The sequence below is a fragment of the Wyeomyia smithii genome, chromosome 3, assembly GCF_029784165.1.
Source record: "Wyeomyia smithii strain HCP4-BCI-WySm-NY-G18 chromosome 3, ASM2978416v1, whole genome shotgun sequence".
Classification (NCBI taxonomy): Eukaryota; Metazoa; Arthropoda; class Insecta; order Diptera; family Culicidae; genus Wyeomyia; species Wyeomyia smithii.
Window position 1 is genome coordinate 207,964,465 of NC_073696.1, and position 8,806 is coordinate 207,973,270.

Here is an 8,806-nt window from a genome sequence, read left to right on the forward strand (position 1 = left end):
AATTCGTTCAAAAGTTAGAGAATTCTGAATGCGCATAATGGTCATTTTGTTAGCGAACAGAACATCCAAAGTGTTTCAATTGTTTTGAATATTTCAAGTGTTGATCTTCGTGGAAAATAATCGTTAGGGCAACCAGTGACCACGAAAAACGCCTCTAGAACCAGTTCGGTTGATCGATTTTCGATCGTTTTAGATCAAAGATAGAGTAATTATTTCTTGTTTAAGGGAGAAATACCGAGAAATCAAATCTATGTACTTTTAAGGTGAAACCTCATTGAATCCAAAAATGGTCGACTACGAGTCACCACTTCGAATTTTCGAAAGCACAAGACTCGGAAAAAGTTAATGCGTTCCCTGTGAAAATGCTGTTTTATGTTTGTGGTATCATTCGATCTTGTTTTCGACGTAGGACTACGTCTATCTGGAAGTAGAGTGCCTAAATTCGATAATCAAGAAATTCATCCATGGAAAAAGTGAGCGCTCATATATCAGTCATTTTTTGTCAGATTATCAAGGTTTTGAAATCAATCGATCAGAAATTTTTTAACGATGACGATTTTCGTAACAAAAAGAACCAATTGATTGGGACCCTATTGAAAATATCGGTAAATAACATGGATTATTCAAATCATACCGAGCAACCAATCACCTTACTTCCAAAGCACAGCCGGCACTAAAGTGTACAACCGATCTGACTTTTGAACGATTTGTTGTTGTTGCTGTTTTAATCGCTCTAGTACACACGCCACATTTATTGGAAATTTATGACAGGTATCGTTAAAACATTTTACCAACATTTTCGTTCTAAAAGACGGTACCGATATCATACAAGGTAGGGCTAGGTACTGATCGTGAAAATCGGCAAAATTGTACCAGTCATAGTGTGCCGGGTTTCACCCGTATACCTGGCGGCTGTTAGGGAGAACTTGGTAGCTGCAAAAGTGCCAAAAATGGTTAACAGTTTTGCCCGAAATAACCAGAGAACAAGAATCATCGGCAACTGGCACCTTTAGGTGCTTCAAAATTATGTAATTGAAGTGGGCAGTAAATTTTTTTTCTTACAAAATGTTACTGATAGCGTTAAAAACCATGCAAATAAGCCTATAAACGAATTCTCGTTTTATTTCTTAGCGCTAATTTTTCGATCACGATCGGTGCAGGTTTCGAAAATGGTTTATTCTCCTTGCCATTTCCTATTCTGCTGCACTCTGCCCTCTTTTCAAGTAACTGACGAAAACATGTTATAAAAGGTACCATTCGAACATCGAACCTTTTTAACAGCAATTCGAGTATAATATGGTCGGCGTGCGACCAGACAGAACCAAGCGCCATTTTTTTGAAAATTGAGTTTTTAACACTAGTGGATGTTAAAATTGATAATCTATATTTCACGAAGAAACGAAATCATTTGAACAGTTTATAATGGTATTATAACGAAATTTCTCTGCAGCAGCTCGCAGGAATCATACGGGGTGAGTAAACTTTGATCGCCGATTACTCGAAATAATGTTTTTGGCGCTTGGTTTGGTCTGGTCGCACGCCGACCATATAAGAATGAAAAAATTGAAGCAAAATAGGTGTTTTTTTAATCTAAATCAGCTACTTTTTAATTTAGAGGAATGAAATCTACCTAAAATTTATTGGGCGATTGTTTTTTTTTTTTTTTTTTTTTTTCTCTCAGGAAGTTCGGCTACATAGGGATGTGAAATGAAAATCTTAAACCGAAAAAAGTGAAAAATATGTCCAATTTCAAATGCTAATAAATCGGTTAGTATTCGATGGATTTCCTTCGTTCTTGCAGCAATAGATTGGAAAATCTTCTTAAATTCTTCCCAAAAGGAGATAATTGTAATTTTATTATTCACACTCTTGTACTATTGAAAATAGTAAAGCCGAAAAAAAAACAAAACGAAAAATTCGACCTCTGATTGACCGTTATATGATTGCTTCCCAAGCACGGTCGGCAGAATCATATACCTTGCAATTTAAAACATGCTATTTGGTCGGCGTGCGACCATACTGAACCAAGCGCAATTTCTTTGAAAATTGAGTTATTAACACCAGTGTATGTGAAAACTAATAATCTATCATTTATGAAAAAAACGACATCATTTGAACAGTTCATAATGAAATAATAACAAAAATTGTGTGTAGCAGCTTGCAGTAAACTTATGGGACGGTTAAACTTTGAACGCCGATTACTTGAAATAATGTTTTTGGCGCTTGGTTCGGTTTGGCTGCACGCCGACCATTTGTCCTATATAAGAGCCTGTTTCAGCCGATGCCGCACATAATAGTTCAAGACAGCGACAACAGCAGTCATCCTCCCTTAGCAGCAGCACTAGCAGTGCAGTGGATACCAGCGACGGCGAAAAGCGGCCACAGCTGTGGCGTAGCATTGGATAGCGCACTAGTTGCAGCGGATTCCAGCACCGATAGCAGCTGGACCAGCTGATGCAGGGACAGTGGATACCAATGGCAGTGTATAGCGGCCACAACTGTGGCATGGCTATGGATAGCGAACTAGTTGCAGCGGATCTCAGCATCGATAGCGGCTGATGCAGTGAGGCACTTTTTTAGCATTCAATGTCAATTGCCTCATTTTGACAACACGTGAGCCGTCTAGTTTTGAGTGTTAAATCAGCTTTTCACTGTTTATTTTATCACAAGGAATATTTTATTCGCACTGTCAGTGATAACACAAAGATGTGATCGACATCTTATCCGATACTAAAATGAACAACAAAATGTCCTTTTCAGGATGACTTGATTGTAGAGCTGATACTTTCTAATGAGTTAATTCACATTTTTTAATTTGTAAAAGTTTTAAATTTTACTTTATCTCCAGGTCTCAAAACGTACTAAATTATCTTTTCCTTGAGTCATGAGCGCGACATCCGAAAAAATTTCATCTCAAAATTTAAAAATTGTCTAGCCCCAACCATGACAAGCAACTTGCTATATTATTGAAAATGGTCAATCCTTGTTGAAGCGCGAAATTCGGTTGATCTGAGTATTCAACGTTTATTTACTAGGAAAAATGACTGACACGCAAGCAGCCGGTTTGTCTTTCTTGTAAAAGTATTCTACTTCAACCTTGCGGTCGTGGCTTTGCACACAACCCTCCTGTTATTCTATGTACAAAGATAGAAAATTTAGACTTTAAATTCTATCGAAAATAAAAGTAATCATTCATGGGTCACCCTAATTTTCGATAACTTTTAAATAAGAATTTCAACTTTGTAGCAGTAGGTGCTTCTCTACAATATTGCTATCGAGCTGTAGATCCGAATTTTCCCTTAATTAGGTTTCTGGATCATTGTATAGAAATATGAAAATTGCCTGCACATAAGCACCAAGTAGCGATAACATCCCACACTAAACTATCCACCAACCAGCAGCCCTTGACCGTTTGGTGAACTTTGCTGAAGAACCGAACATTTTTGGAGGTCAGAATCGTGAGATAAGTTAGGATCAAAATATGATGAATTTCTTGCTCACTAACACTACACATCGGTAGAATTTTGCATTAAACTGTTCATCAACTGGGAAGTCTTGACCTTCCGAACAACTTTATTGAAGGTCGCAACTTTCCAGGAACCCGGAATCGTGAGATAAGTTGAAGTCAAAATACGAATAATTTAGTGCACACTAGCGCCACATAACGGTTGAATTTAAGACCGAGCTTTCCAAAACTCAGAAGTCATTAACCTTTTGAACAAGTCTGCCTAAGACCACAACTTTCTAGAGCGATATCTGCCTATTACAGGTGATGCTAAACTTTTTGAGGGGTGTCGCAATATTCCAAGTGGGTATTGAAATTTTCAGTGAAGCAATTCCAAATTTTTGGCGGGAAGTGTATATTTGATGCACTTTATGTTCTCAGGTGAATTCAGTTTCATTATATTACAAGAGAAAAACGCGTTGTAGATCTTATATCCTCTAAAATTGTGGTCGGCTTACAGTTTCCGAATAAAGTTTAACGTCTTACGAAATAAAGCTACTCATTGATTCGTGAATGGGTAAATTAAGGTGTTCATGAGCAGAAACGCGTAGAGTCGTACGATACGTAAGGTAACCAAAATTACTTAACCTCCACGATTCGCTTGTATCCCGTCACTGCAAATATGATGAGGTTTCAAACATGTTGGCACCTGGCGCGCTTTCGTGAGTTCATATATCGAAGATCGCACCACTAACCTCGGGAAAGTGCGTGCACGTCGGGCTTTAAATTGGAAGGGTCGGTCAGTTCCTCTATTAGTACAAAGCTCGTTATTCCCGTCGTACTCCTAAAATCAATGAAACAAAACGTCTTAGATACATAGAAGATAGGTTCGCGAAAAATATCTTAGTGGACGAGGGCCCATAAATACCGCCAAGAGTTTTATCGTATGTAGAGAAGAAACGCGACAAACAACTAACACAAAATTCCTATACCCGTGGTGCTTGTGGAGTGTGCAGGAGTATATCCGGCCTCTAGTAACAACAAGTATCGAACTAACACCCGTTTCCTTCCTTCCTTTGATCTACGTTCTGGACCGGCAGGCGTCGGTACTGATCAGCATGCAGGGGTTATTGGAGATGCACATCGAAAAGCTCAATCCCAAGCAGGAATCACTAAATTCGATTTACAACTCCAATCGATCCTGATCAGTAACGAAGTGGCAACCGGTGGTGATCAATCGAGCTCAAGCTCAGGTAAATTCAGTTTCAATTTGTTGATGGTAAATATAACTGTCGCACAAATACGCTATTGTCAAACCGGGATGTTTATTTCGTACCCATATTGTGCAGGCTTCCGCTCCTCATTCATTCTCTTCGTTTCGTTGCGTAACGTAATGACATTTTATTCCTTTTAAAACAATAGTGTGCCAAAAATCAATTTTCCCTTGACTTGTTGGCTACCAGAAGGAGCACACAAGCAGAGCGAAGAGCTTGTATATTGACGATGCTGCGAAGTTGACAAATGAACCGCCTTTATTAGGAAGATCAAATATTGAATTGAGTCCAAAGAATTTTATCACACAAGCTCTGCATGTTCAGCAGAAAATACCAATCTGGATTGAAATCGGAATAAAATTTTGTATGTTCGCTTGTCATTTTTCGTGCAATGTTAATTTTCTATTTCAATTTAGGTAGTCAATAATTCAGTCGGGGCTAGTTTAGGTGAACTGAATTTTGGGAACCGTTTTGAGATGCCCAATTCGGAAACAATCGGGCAGAGTCGAATTTCCTTGTTTGACTTTTATGATTGTGTGGTAATGAGATAACTTTTCTATTGGGTTTTATTATTTCAATGATGTTTATTGAACAAACGGATCTGATTGCAGCTGTATAAATCTTTCAAATAATGCGGAAAATTTTCACACCTACGAAAAAAATGTTATAATAGTTATGCGTTGACGGAAATATTTTTCAGCGATGGCGTCAATTTAGTTGTTTTAAGTCAGTTATTAGACTAGTGTAATAGTGACTGTAATGTTTTGAGTTAGGTGTTTTAAATAATATTGTTCAGCATACATTTTCTGCGAAGGCCATTGAATAGTCCTCCTACCACCAGGCTACCAAATTGAGATTCGCTACCTTGAAACTTTGACTAAGATCCTGAAGCTGGTGGCAGTTTATCGCACCTTAATAGACTAAGTCGGTGATCGTAAAATAACCCTGGCGACGTTAGTCGGCTATTATATGCGACCATAAAGGTAGCACAGCGCGAATCGAATTGAGGTTCGGCACAAGCAAAGTGATGTCGGCAATGAGTCGCTGCTGGATGAAGTCTAATGGTATTTGATTTTAGGTATTTAACCAGCGTCGTGGAGGGCTTTACTTCGAGGAGCACTTCCTCAATCAGTCTCATTTAATATGCAATAGAAATAAAAACATGTATTTCCATCCGTAGCAATCAACCCCCGTGCACGGTATACTGCAAACAGATCAGTAAACGACCTAAGAAATGACTGACAAACAAATCGGAATTCGAATATAATTCCATCGCTTAGATACGCTTGATCACATCCTAGCCAGATCCAACCCGGTGAAGTTTTTTATTTTCTAATGCCAAACCTGCTGTTGTAATGCCGGTGGCCAACGATTGATTGCCTCTGGCTTAGCTCTCATTTATCTGTCGATGTCAGTTTTGATTTCATCTGCGATTGGTTTTAAAACAATTTGTCTCTCAATGCACACCCCAACACTTTCTATTTCCGCAAAACTCGCTTTTTGGAGTCGCGTCCCACACGTAAACGCACATACAGCCAAAGTCGGAAACAATCGCTAATGAAATGAGCAAACCATTATTCCGTTCACGAGTTATGATTTCGTTTCCAAATACCAAAAACTGTTCTCACGCTCACGCCGTTTATGTATTCCAGATCGGTACATACTCCATTTTCATGCGGAACGATTCCTAGTCTACCAAAAACGAGTCACAACAGCACTAATAACACCATGAACTAAAACTGTTACACAAGTTTTCCCGCGGTATGTTGATTCACTCACTAGTGTTGCCAATAGCATGCCATCAGCGAAAAAAAAGTGGACTGAAGGCTAGGAGAACCGTCTCTTTTTAGCCCCCAACTCGATCGAAGCTATCCCTCATAGGAATGGTCGCCTCGAGCCTCGCAGCGAACATCGTCAAGCATCGAAGAAAAACAGCACGATTGCACCAGATCACGACAAAGCCCAGATTTTGACGGGGTTCTTCTTCTTGCGAGCGCAGCTCGCTCGCGCATCACACTCACCTTTTATTTTTTTTTTCAACAGATCAAAACACTCCTACCACTGAAAACTCACCCACTGCTGAGAACCCGCGAATGTATTTGATCGACGGAAGCACGCGAACAAGCGGCACGATCGGCGTCTAAATCTCAACTAATACCAGCCAGATCGGGCACACAGGTGAGAAAGCCTTCAAAATCACGGCCGGTCTGACTGCCGCTCACGCGTGGAAAACCGGGAGAGGAGCGAGATCGGCCGTCTCCGCGCTTTTATGCTTTTTGATTGCTTCGTTATGTTGCGCGAGTCTCAACTCAACGATTCAACCTGCTGTTTGCGCCTCGAACTCAAGTTGAGCTTTACTTCGATATGCCGGGGTAGAGCTTCGAATCACTTTAGGCCTTTATTTATGCAATGGCTTCGTTGGAGAAAAACGATAAGTTTGAAACGATCATTTGTACTTCATCATGAGCGAGTGAGAGTAGATATTTTATGAAACGTCCTCTATAACTACTGATTCATAGTTATTAAATAAAGGTGAAATAAAAATTGGATTATCTTAAAAAAACGGTATCGATTGTATGAGATACTTTGCAAAGTGTTGCTTAAAGTTTTAAACAACAGTTAGCCACAGTTTAATACTTTTATTTATTCATACACTTTCTTGACCTCATTTATACACGTTGCTAAAGGACCATCCACATACCACGTGGACAGCTTTGGGGGGGGGGGGTCTGTGTAATGTCCACGATCCATACAAAATTTTTAGAACTTATATGGCAGTTGTCCACGGGGGGAGTGGGGGCTTAAAATCGTTAAAAAGCTGTCCAGTGTTCGGGTATTCTGGTTATTGATTAAGGTATATTTCATTAATTTATTTATTTATTTCGTCAAGCAAATGTAGACTACAGTTATAATAATACAATGTTTTCTTATATTCTATACATCCAGTTCCAGTAGTTAGTCGTTTTTTGATTTGATTTCTGCCCATAGTGATGTCGATATTTTCGCAGTGCTGATTATAGTGACGCATCATGCAATTTATTGGGCCATTTTTTGAGTTGTTAGTTCTGTGGGAGTTTCTTAATTGACGACTGGGTGCATAGAAATTTAATTGCGATAATAATTTAGGAGATTGCGCGCGTTGAGAAATAATGTCATTGATAAAATAAAGCATTGAAAGTTCGTGGCGTTCCACAGAACAAAAAGCTGGCCAAAATAAGAAAAAAGTTTTTTGTCGTTTTTTTGTGCCACTATATTTTTTTCTGCAGCTTAAATAAATGCTTCACAAAATGCCATCACTCGATGAACGTTAAACGGTATTATCATATGCTGAGAGCGCTGTTAACATTGACAAATTTTTAAGCATTGTTTTTGGGAATCGAACCATTTATAGTAACAAGTTGTGCCAGGCATCAATAAAATGACAATCAGTCAATATTTTGCAGCGAATGAGTTCTTTATGTTCAATGCTGATAAACCGGTTGACAGAAATTCCGAAATTAAAAATCATAACTACTCTTAAAAAGTTTTCGAAATTAGTGATTTTTACGTATTTTTGAGCGTTTTTAATATTAAAACCTAAATTAATCCACCTAGCGGTCAGACTCAGCCTTTCTCATTCAAACTTATTATTTGTAAACATAGATATACATCAATGCTTAAATCCAATAAAGGTATATTCACTCTTCGGGCTCCAAAATATTGATGTTGCGATTAAAGTATAAAATATGAAATTTGACGTAATGTTAGTGCTTAAGAAATAGCGAAATAAGAGAAATGACTCTTAATTTCGAACAATTTAATCACGAGCGATACCGGGAACGTTCAAATAGTACGATACCACATTTAAATGATGTTGAGGCCATATATATCGATCAAAGCAGGTATAGTTTTAAATAGCCTTTGAATTTCTATTCTTTCCAAAGCTTTTGAACCACATATCAAATTGATATGAAGTTTGTTATTTGTACGTTTAAGAGATGACTCGTTTGTATGACACTACTTATGTTCAAATAAGTCGTGTAATACTTGAGATAATAGACTTTCGTTGTTTTGACAATTTAATACCTAACGGTTGCTTAAGTTCGAT

At 38.4% G+C, this 8,806-nt stretch overlaps 1 protein-coding gene across 3 annotated transcripts in view; it reads right to left on the reverse strand.

Moving 5' to 3' along the window:
* Positions 1-6,884, reverse strand: part of LOC129727577 (putative epidermal cell surface receptor) — a 127,654-nt gene extending 120,770 nt beyond the window's left edge. For all 3 annotated transcript variants that reach the window (XM_055685547.1, XM_055685546.1, XM_055685544.1), the window contains exon 1: positions 6,741-6,884. The gene's annotated coding sequence lies outside the window, so the exon portion shown is untranslated. The remainder of the gene's footprint in view (positions 1-6,740) is intronic.
* Between the last annotated feature and the right edge of the window lie 1,922 nt (positions 6,885-8,806).